Genomic DNA, 12270 nt, shown 5'->3' on the forward strand with positions numbered 1-12270 from the left:
AAAAGTATAGGTTTATTGTCGGAAAAATAAGTTACATGTCGTTTTTGTAAAGGTAGTCATTTCAGTCGAAAGAACGACGTCTAGATGACCATTTTAGAAAACATACTTCCACTTTGAGTTTAACCATAATTTTTGGAAATAGTTTCATGTTCATAATAAAAATCATTTTCTCAGAATAACAACTTTTAAATCAAAGTTTATCATAGTTTTTAATTAACTAACCCAAAACAGCCCGCGGTGTTACTACGACGGCGTAAATCCGATTTTACGGTGTTTTTCGTGTTTCCAGGTTTTAAATCATTAAGTTAGCATATCATATAGATATAGAACATGTGTTTAGTTGATTTTAAAAGTCAAGTTAGAAGGATTAACTTTTGTTTGCGAACAAGTTTAGAATTAACTAAACTATGTTCTAGTGATTACAAGTTTAAACCTTCGAATAAGATAGCTTTATATGTATGAATCGAATGATGTTATGAACATCATTACTACCTTAAGTTCCTTGGATAAACCTAGTGGAAAAGAGAAAAATGGATCTAGCTTCAACGGATCCTTGGATGGCTCGAAGTTCTTGAAGCAGAATCATGACACGAAAACAAGTTCAAGTAAGATCATCACTTGAAATAAGATTGTTATAGTTATAGAAATTGAACCAAAGTTTGAATATGATTATTAACTTGTATTAGAATGATAACCAACTGTAAGAAACAAAGATTTCTTGAGGTTGGATGATCACCTTACAAGATTGGAAGTGAGCTAGCAAACTTGAAAGTATTCTTGATTTTATGTAACTAGAACTTGTAGAATATATGAAGAACACTTAGAACTTGAAGATAGAACTTGAGAGAGATCAATTAGATGAAGAAAATTGAAGAATGAAAGTGTTTGTAGTTGTTTTTGGTCGTTGGTGTATGGATTAGATATAAAGGATATGAAATTTTGTTTTCATGTAAATAAGTCATGAATGATTACTCATATTTTTGTAATTTTATGAGATATTTCATGCTAGTTGCCAAATGATGGTTCCCACATGTGTTAGGTGACTCACATGGGCTGCTAAGAGCTGATCATTGGAGTGTATATACCAATAGTACATACATCTAAAAGATGTGTATTGTACGAGTACGAATACGGGTGCATACGAGTAGAATTGTTGATGAAACTGAACGAGGATGTAATTGTAAGAATTTTTGTTAAGTAGAAGTATTTTGATAAGTGTATTGAAGTCTTTCAAAAGTGTATAAATAAATATTAAAACACTACATGTATATACATTTTAACTGAGTCGTTAAGTCATCGTTAGTCGTTACATGTAAGTGTTGTTTTGAAACCTTTAGGTTAACGATCTTGTTAAATGTTGTTAACCCAATGTTTATAATCTCAAATGAGATTTTAAATTATTATATTATCATGATATTATCATGTATGAATATCTCTTAATATGATATATATACATTAAATGTCTTTACAACGATAATCGTTACATATATGTCTCGTTTAAAAATCATTAAGTTAGTAATCTTGTTTTTACATATGTAGTTCATTGTTAATATACTTAATGATATGTTTACTTATCATAGTATCATGTTAACTATATATATCCATATATATGTCATCATATAGTTTTTACAAGTTTTAACGTTCGTGAATCACCGGTCAACTTGGGTGGTCAATTGTCTATATGAAACATATTTCATTTAATCAAGTCTTAACAAGTTTGATTGCTTAACATGTTGGAAACATTTAATCATGTAAATATCAATCTCAATTAATATATATAAACATGGAAAAGTTCGGGTCACTACAGTACCTACCCGTTAAATAAATTTCGTCCCGAAATTTTAAGCTGTTGAAGGTGTTGACGAATCTTCTGGAAATAGATGCGGGTATTTCTTCTTCATATGATCTTCACGCTCCCAGGTGAACTCGGGTCCTCTATGAGCATTCCATCAAACCTTAACAATTGGTATCTTGTTTTGCTTAAGTCCTTTAACCTCACGATCCATTATTTCGACGGGTTCTTCGATGAATTGAAGTTTTTCGTTGATTTGGATTTCATCTAACAGAATAGTGAGATCTTATTTATCAAAACATTTCTTCAAATTCGAGACGTGGAAAGTGTTATGTACAGCCGCGAGTTGTTGAGGTAACTCAAGTCGGTAAGCTACTGGTCCGACACGATCAATAATCTTGAATGGTCCAATATACCTTGGATTTAATTTCCCTCGTTTACCAAATCGAACAACGCCTTTCCAAGGTGCAACTTTAAGCATGACCATCTTTCCAATTTCAAATTCTATATCTTTTCTTTTAATGTCAGCGTAGCTCTTTTGTCGACTTTGGGCGTTTTTCAACCGTTGTTGAATTTGGATGATCTTCTCGGTAGTTTCTTGTATAATCTCCGGACCCGTAATGTGTCTATCCCCCACTTCACTCCAACAAATCGGAGACCTGCACTTTCTACCATAAAGTGCTTCAAACGGCGCCATCTCAATGCTTGAATGGTAGCTGTTGTTGTAGGAAAATTCTGCTAACGGTAGATGTCGATCCCAACTGTTTCCAAAATCAATAACACATGCTCGTAGCATGTCTTCAAGCGTTTGTATCGTCCTTTCGCTCTGCCCATCAGTTTGTGGATGATAGGTAGTACTCATGTCTAGACGAGTTCCTAATGCTTGCTGTAATGTCTGCCAGAATCTTGAAATAAATCTGCCACCCCTATTAGAGATAATAGAGATTGGTATTCCATGTCTGGAGACGACTTCCTTCAAATACAGTCGTGCTAACTTCTCCATCTTGTCATCTTCTATTATTGGCAGGAAGTGTGCTGATTTGGTGAGACGATCAACTATTACCCAAATAGTATCAAAACCACTTGCAGTCCTTGGCAATTTAGTGATGAAATCCATGGTAATGTTTTCCCATTTCCATTTCGGGATTTCGGGTTGTTGAAGTAGACCTGATGGTTTCTGATGCTCAGCTTTGACCTTAGAACACTTCAAACATTCTCCTACGTATTTAGCAACATCGGCTTTCATACCCGGCCACCAAAAATGTTTCTTGAGATCCTTGTACATCTTCCCCGTTCCAGGATGTATTGAGTATCTGGTTTTATGAGCTTCTCTAAGTACCATTTCTCTCATATCTCCAAATTTTGGTACCCAAATCCTTTCAGCCCTATACCGGGTTCCGTCTTCCCGAATATTAAGATGCTTCTCCGATCCTTTGGGTATTTCATCCTTTAAATTTCGCTTTTTTAAAACTCCTTGTTGCGCCTCCTTTATTTGAGTAGTAAGGTTATTATGAATCATTATATTCATAGATTTTACTCGAATGGGTTCTCTGTCCTTCCTGTTCAAGGCATCGGCTACCACATTTGCCTTCCCCGGGTGGTAACGAATCTCAAAGTCATAATCATTCAATAATTCAATCCACCTACGCTGCCTCATATTCAGTTGTTTCTGATTAAATATGTGTTGAAGACTTTTGTGGTCGGTATATATAATACTTTTGACCTCATATAAGTAGTGCCTCCAAGTCTTTAATGCAAAAACAACCGCGCCTAATTCCAAATCATGCGTCGTATAATTTTGTTCGTGAATCTTCAATTGTCTAGACGCATAAGCAATCACCTTCGTTCGTTGCATTAATACACAACCGAGACCTTGCTTTGATGCGTCACAATAAATCACAAAATCATCATTCCCTTCAGGCAATGACAATATAGGTGCCGTAGTTAGCTTTTTCTTCAATAACTGAAACGCTTTTTCTTCCCTTTATGCGTTAATACAGTCAAGGGTTTTGCTATTCTGGAAAAGTCTTGGATGAACCTTCTGTAGTAACCAGCTAGTCCTAAAAACTGGCGTATGTGTTTTGGAGTTTTCGGGGTTTTCCACTTTTCAACAGTTTCTATCTTTGTCGGATCCACCTTAATACCTTCTTTGTTCACTATGTGACCGAGGAATTGAACTTCTTCCAACCAAAATGCACACTTTGAAAACTTAGCGTACAATTCTTCCTTCTTCAATACTTATAACACCTTTCTCAAATGTTCACCGCGTTCTTGGCCATTCTTTGAGTAAATAAGTATGTCATCAATGAAAACAATGACAAACTTGTCAAGGTATGGTCCACATACTCGGTTCATAAGGTCCATGAACACAGCTGGTGGATTAGTTAAACCAAACTGCATGACCATAAACTCGTAATGACCGTAACGTGTTCTGAAAGCAGTCTTTGGAATATCATCTTCTTTCACCCGCATTTGATGATACCCGGAACGTAAGTCAATCTTTGAATAAACAGACGAGCCTTGTAGTTGATCAAATAAGTCGTCGATTCTCGGTAGTGGGTAGCGGTTCTTGATGGTAAGTTTGTTCAACTCTCGGTAGTCGATACACAACCTGAATGTACCATCTTTCTTCTTGACAAACAAAACAGGAGCTCCCCACGGTGATGTGCTTGGTCGAATGAAACCACGCTCTAAAAGTTCTTGTAATTGGCTTTGCAGTTCTTTCATCTCGCTGGGTGCGAGTCTGTAAGGAGCACGAGCTATTGGTGCAGCTCCTGGTACAAGATCTATTTGAAATTCAACGGATCGATGTGGGGGTAATCCCGGTAATTCTTTCGGAAATACATCGGGAAATTCTTTTGCAATGGGAACATCATTGATGCTCTTTTCTTCAGTTTGTACTTTCTCGACATGTGCTAGAACAGTATAGCAACCTTTTCTTATTAGTTTTTGTGCCTTCAAATTACTAATAAGATGTAGCTTCGTGTTGCCCTTTTCTCTGTACACCATTAAGGGTTTTCCTTTTTCTCGTATAATGCGAATTGCATTTTTGTAATAAACGATCTCTGCTTTCACTTCTTTCAACCAGTCCATACTGATTATCACATCAAAACTCCCTAACTCTACTGGTATCAAATCAATCTTAAATGTTTCCCTAACCAGTTTAATTTCTCGATTCCGACATATATTATCTGCTGAAATTAATTTACCATTTACTAATTCGAGTAAAAATTTACTATCCAAAGGCGTTAATGGACAACTTAATTTAGCACAAAAATCTCTACTCATATAGCTTCTATCCGCACCCGAATCAAATAAAACGTAAGCAGATTTATTGTCAATAAGAAACGTACCCGTAATAAGCTCCGGGTCTTCCTGTGCCTCTGCCGCATTAATATTGAAAACTCTTCCGCGGCCTTGTCCATTCGTGTTCTCCTGGTTCGGGCAATTTCTAATAATGTGGCCCAGTTTTCCACATTTATAACAAACTACATTGGCATAACTTGCTCCGACACTACTTGCTCCGCCATTACTCGTTCCGACACCATTTGTTCCTTTCGTTCTATTAACCCCTGGTCCGTAGACCTCACACTTTGCCGCGCTATGACCATTTCTTTTACACTTGTTGCAAAATTTGGTGCAGAACCCCGAGTGATACTTTTCACACCTTTGGCATAGCTGTTTCTGATTATTGTTGTTGTTGCGGTTATTATTATTGTTGGGATGATTGTTGTAGTTGTTGTTGTTGTTGTTGTTGTTGGACCGTTTGTTGTAGTTGCGATTGATGTTGTGATTTTTGGGATAATTGTTGCGATTATTGTTGTAATTGCTGTTGTTGTTGTATTGGTGATTCTTATCACCGTTTTCCTCCCACTTTCTTTTGACTTGCTTCACATTGGCCTCTTCAGCAGTCTGTTCTTTAATTCTTTCTTCAATCTAGTTCACTAGTTTGTGAGCCATTCTACATGCCTGTTGTATAGAGGCAGGCTCGTGTGAACTTATATCTTCTTGGATTCTTTCCGGTAATCCTTTCACAAACGCGTCGATCTTCTCTTCCTCATCTTCGAATGCTCCCGGACACAATAGGCACAATTCTGTGAATCATCTTTCGTACGTGGTAATATCAAATCCTTGGGTTCGTAACCCTCTAAGTTCTGTCTTGAGCTTATTGACCTCGGTTCTGGGACGGTACTTCTCGTTCATCAAGTGCTTGAATGCTGACCACGGTAGTGCGTACGCATCGTCTTGTCCCACTTGCTCTAGATAGGTATTCCACCATGTTAATGCAGAACCTGTGAAGGTATGCGTAGCGTACTTCACTTTGTCCTCTTCAGTACACTTACTTATGGCAAACACCGATTCGACCTTCTCGGTCCACCGTTTCAATCCGATCGGTCCTTCGGTTCCATCAAATTCCAAAGGTTTGCAGGCAGTGAATTCTTTGTAGGTGCATCCTACACGATTTCCTGTACTGCTAGATCCAAGGTTATTGTTGGTATGTAGCGCAGCCTGTACTGCGGCTATGTTTGAAGCTAGAAAAGTACGGAATTCTTCTTCATTCATATTCACAGTGTGTCAAGTAGTCGGTGCCATTTCCTTCAAAATAGTCAAATGGAACAAGTTAATCATACAGAATATTAAGAGTAGTTTATAGTATTTCGTAGCATAATATGAACTCATTTATAAAAGCTTTTTCTTCATATTAGCGTTTTATAAGTTTAAATTCGGGTAGTACCTACCCGTTAAGTTCATACTTAGTAGCTAATATACAATTCAACTACTACAATTCTATATGAAAAACTGATTATAATAATATTTCGCATTCAAACTTTTACACAATATTTCACAAACTTACAATACCACTTATTTTACATATAGCATGAAATATAGCACACAATAAATTTGATACAAGATGGTTGTGAAGATAATTCTAGCTAGTACACAAGTCGTTCAGCAAAGGCAATAAAGACACGTAATTCATACGTCCAGAAACAAGTCATGCATTCTGGTTTTACTAGGATTACTTCCCATCCTTGGTCTTGTGGAACATAACCATTATGGCCGTTGATAAGACAACGTGTTGTAACGTCGTCAAAGGGACGAGGGTTACATAATGTCCAACAGTCCCGTAACAATCTAAAAACCCCATTTCTTACCCCAATTACCGACTCCGTCACTTGTGGAAACGTTTTGTTTAATAGTTGTAGCCCGATGTTCTTGTTCTCACTTTGGTGAGAAGCGAACATTACTAATCCGTAAGCATAACTTGCTTCTTTATGTTGCATGTTAGCCGCTTTTTCTAAATCACGAAGTCCAATATTCGGATATATTGAGTCAAAATAATTTCTTAACCCATTGCGTAAAATAGCATTTGGGTTCCCCGCAATATATGCGTCAAAGTAAACACATCGTAACTTATGGATTTCCCAATGTGATATCCCCCATCTTTCGAACGAAAGCCTTTTATAAACCAAGGCATTCTTGGAACGTTCTTTGAATGTCTTACAAACTGATCTCGCCTTAAATAGTTGTGCCGAAGAATTCTGACCGACTCTAGAAAAGATTTCATCAATCATGTCTCCGGGTAGGTCTCTTAAAATATTGGGTTGTCTATCCATTTTGTGTTTTTATACTATAAAATAGACAAGAGTTAGATTCATAAAAAAAAAATACTTATTAATACAAGCAATTTTTACATATATCATAAAGCATAAGCACACTATATTACATATATTACACCACACGAATACAACTATCTTATTCCGACTCGCTTGTTTCTTCTTCTTCGGTTTTGGTTCGTTTTGCCAAGTTTCTAGGGATATATGATGTTCCCCTAATACGAGCCGTCGTTTTCCACATTGGTTTTGAAAAATCTGGTGGTTTAGAGGTTCCCGGGTCATTGTTAAAACTTAAGGACTTCGGGGGTTGATGAGACATATAAAGTTCATCGGGGTTGGAATTAGATTTCTCTATTTTTATGCCCTTTCCCTTATTATTTTCTTTTGCCTTTTTAAATTCAGTTGGGGTAATTTCTATAACATCATCGGAATTCTCGTCGGAATCCGATTCATCGGAGAATTGGTAATCCTCCCAATATTTTGCTTCCTTGGCGGAAACACCATTGACCATAATTAACCTTGGCCGGTTGGTTGAGGATTTTCTTTTACTTAACCGTTTTATTATTTCCCCCACCGGTTCTATTTCTTCATCCGGTTTCGATTCTTCTTTCGGTTCCGATTCTTCTTCCGGTTCCGACTCTTCTTCCGATTCCTCTTCGGGAACTTGTGAATCAGTCCACGAATCATTCCAATTTACATTTGACTCTTCATTATTATTAGGTGAGTCAATGGGACTTGTTCTAGAGGTAGACATCTATCACATAATATTAAATGCGTTAAGATATTAATATATCACATAATATTCACATGTTAAAAATATATAGTTTCCAACAAAATTTGTTAAGCAATCATTTTTCATGTAAACACGGTCGAAGTCCAGACTCACTAATGCATCCTAACAAACTCGATAAGACACACTAATGCAAAATTCTGGTTCTCTAAGACCAACGCTCGGATACCAACTGGAATGTCCCGTTCTTATTGATTAAAAACGTTCCATATTAATTGATTTCGTTGCGAGGTTTTGACCTCTATATGAGACGTTTTTCAAAGACTGCATTCATTTTTAAAACAAACCATAACCTTTATTTCATAGATAAAGGTTTTAAAAAAAACTTTACGTAGATTATCAAATAATGATAATCTAAAATATCCTGTTTACACACGACCATTACATAATGGTTTACAATACAAATATGTTACAACAAAATAAGTTTCTTGAATGCAGTTTTTACACAATATCATACAAGCATGGACTCCAAATCTCGTCCTTATTTAAGTATGCGACAGCGGAAGCTCTTAATAATCACCTGAGAATAAACATGCTTAAATCGTCAACAAAAATGTTGGTGAGTTATAGGTTTAACCTATATATATCAAATCATAATAATAGACCACAAGATTTCATATTTCAATACACATCCCATACATAGAGATAAAAATCATTCATATGGTGAACACCTGGTAACCGACATTAACAAGGTGCATATATAAGAATATCCCCATCATTCCGGGACACCCTTCGGATATGATATAAATTTCGAAGTACTAAAGCATCCGGTACTTTGGATGGGGTTTGTTAGGCCCAATAGATCTATCTTTAGGATTCGCGTCAATTAGGGTGTCTGTTCCCTAATTCTTAGATTACCAGACTTAATAAAAAGGGGCATATTCGATTTCGATAATTCAACCATAGAATGTAGTTTCACGTACTTGTGTCTATTTTGTAAATTATTTATAAAACCTGTATGTATTCCCATCCCAAAAATATTAGATTTTAAAAGTGGGACTATAACTCACTTTCACAGATTTTTACTTCGTCGGGAAGTAAGACTTGGCCACTAGTTGATTCACGAACCTATAACAATATATACATATATATCAAAGTATGTTCAAAATATATTTACAACACTTTTAATATATTTTGATGTTTTAAGTTTATTAAGTCAGCTGTCCTCGTTAGTAACCTACAACTAGTTGTCCACAGTTAGATGTACAGAAATAAATCGATAAATATTATATTGAATCAATCCACGACCCAGTGTATACGTATCTCAGTATTGATCACAACTCAAACTATATATATTTTGGAATCAACCTCAACCCTGTATAGCTAACTCCAACATTCACATATAGAGTGTCTATGGTTGTTCCGAAATATATATAGATGTGTCGACATGATAGGTCGAAACATTGTATACGTGTCTATGGTATCTCAAGATTACATAATATACAATACAAGTTGATTAAGTTATGGTTGGAATAGATCTGTTACCAATTTTCACGCAGCTAAAATGAGAAAAATTATCCAATCTTGTTTTACCCATAACTTCTTCATTTTAAATCCGTTTTGAGTGAATCAAATTGCTATGGTTTCATATTGAATTCTATTTTATGAATCTAAACAGAAAAAGTATAGGTTTATTGTCGGAAAAATAAGTTACAAGTCGTTTTTGTAAAGGTAGTCATTTCAGTCGAAAGAACGACGTCTAGATGACCATTTTAGAAAACATACTTCCACTTTGAGTTTAACCATAATTTTTGGATATAGTTTCATGTTCATAATAAAAATCATTTTCTCAGAATAACAACTTTTAAATCAAAGTTTATCATAGTTTTTAATTAACTAACCCAAAACAGCCCGCGGTGTTACTACGACGACGTAAATCCAGTTTTACGGTGTTTTTCGTGTTTCCAGGTTTTAAATCATTAAGTTAGCATATCATATAGATATAGAACATGTGTTTAGTTGATTTTAAAAGTCAAGTTAGAAGGATTAACTTTTGTTTGCGAACAAGTTTAGAATTAACTAAACTATGTTCTAGTGATTACAAGTTTAAACCTTCGAATAAGATAGCTTTATATGTATGAATCGAATGATGTTATGAACATCATTACTACCTTAAGTTCCTTGGATAAACCTACTAGAAAAGTGAAAAATGGATCTAGCTTCAACGGATACTTGGATGGCTCGAAGTTCTTGAAGCAGAATCATGACACGAAAACAAGTTCAAGTAAGATCATCACTTGAAATAAGATTGTTATAGTTATAGAAATTGAACCAAAGTTTGAATATGATTATTACCTTGTATTAGAATGATAACCTACTGTAAGAAACAAAGATTTCTTGAGGTTGGATGATCACCTTACAAGATTGGAAGTGAGCTAGCAAACTTGAAAGTGTTCTTGATTTTATGTAACTAGAACTTGTAGAATATATGAAGAACACTTAGAACTTGAAGATAGAACTTGAGAGAGATCAATTAGATGAAGAAAATTGAAGAATGAAAGTGTTTTTAGGTGTTTTTGGTCGTTGGTGTATGGATTAGATATAAAGGATATGAAAATTTGTTTTCATGTAAATAAGTCATGAATGATTACTCATATTTTTGTATTTTATGAGATATTTCATGCTAGTTGCCAAATGATGGTTCCCATATGTGTTAGGTGACTCACATGGGCTGCTAAGAGCTGATCATTGGAGTGTATATACCAATAGTACATACATCTAAAAGCTGTGTATTGTACGAGTACGAATACGGGTGCATACGAGTAGAATTGTTGATGAAACTGAACGAGGATATAATTGTAAGCATTTTTGTTAAGTAGAAGTATTTTGATAAGTGTATTGAAGTCTTTCAAAAGTGTATAAATACATATTAAAACACTACATGTATATACATTTTAACTGAGTCGTTAAGTCATCGTTAGTCGTTACATGTAAGTGTTGTTTTGAAACCTTTAGGTTAACGATCTTGTTAAATGTTGTTAACCCAATGTTTATAATATCAAATGAGATTTTAAATTATTATATTATAATGATATTATCATGATATTATCATGTATGAATATCTCTTAATATGATATATATACATTAAATGTCTTTACAACGATAATCGTTACATATATGTCTCGTTTAAAAATCATTAAGTTATTAGTCTTGTTTTTACATATGTAGTTCATTGTTAATATACTTAATGATATGTTTACTTATCATAGTATCATGTTAACTATATATATATATATATCCATATATATGTCATCATATAGTTTTTACAAGTTTTAACGTTCGTGAATCACCGGTCAACTTGGGTGGTCAATTGTCTATATGAAACATATTTCAATTAATCAAGTCTTAACAAGTTTGATTGCTTAACATGTTGGAAACATTTAATCATGTAAATATCAATCTCAATTAATATTTATAAACATGGAAAAGTTCGGGTCACTACAATATCGACCCATCTATATATATATTTCGGAACAACCATAGACACTCTATATGTGAAGGTGGGAGTTGGCTATACAGGGTTGGAGTTGATTCCAAAATATATATATGGTTAGAGTTGTGATCAATACTGAGACCGGTACAAGGGTCACGATATGTATTAATTAATTCGAATATTATATATTAAATTATATATGAATATACTAGACTATTGGACAATTGGACTATCGGACTGCTAACTTTGGACAATTAAAATGAATTAAAATATTGATTATAACATATGAAACTAAACAATTCTTCAAGCTTGCCACTTGATTTCATCTTAAACCTCATTTGTACCTCGACAATTACAATCTGCGTTCAAATCTTTCATGATTTTTGAAAACACCTCAATCGAGAGGATGAACCAGCAGCACTTCATCTACGGAAGAAAAGATTGATGCATATAGTTATGCACCCAAAAAGCTCTCGGAACCTGAGTAAACATTTAACACATATCTGTGCTAGCTTCTTTGGCATTACTATTACCTAAAATAACTTTGCAATTCCTTTCCAAATTAGTCAAATTTTGACACAGCTCCAACAAGTTGATTCCAACTTTTCATCCGAAACAACTTTATTATAACCTTGAT

This window comes from Rutidosis leptorrhynchoides, chromosome 6 (assembly GCF_046630445.1).
Source record: "Rutidosis leptorrhynchoides isolate AG116_Rl617_1_P2 chromosome 6, CSIRO_AGI_Rlap_v1, whole genome shotgun sequence".
Classification (NCBI taxonomy): domain Eukaryota; kingdom Viridiplantae; phylum Streptophyta; class Magnoliopsida; order Asterales; family Asteraceae; genus Rutidosis; species Rutidosis leptorrhynchoides.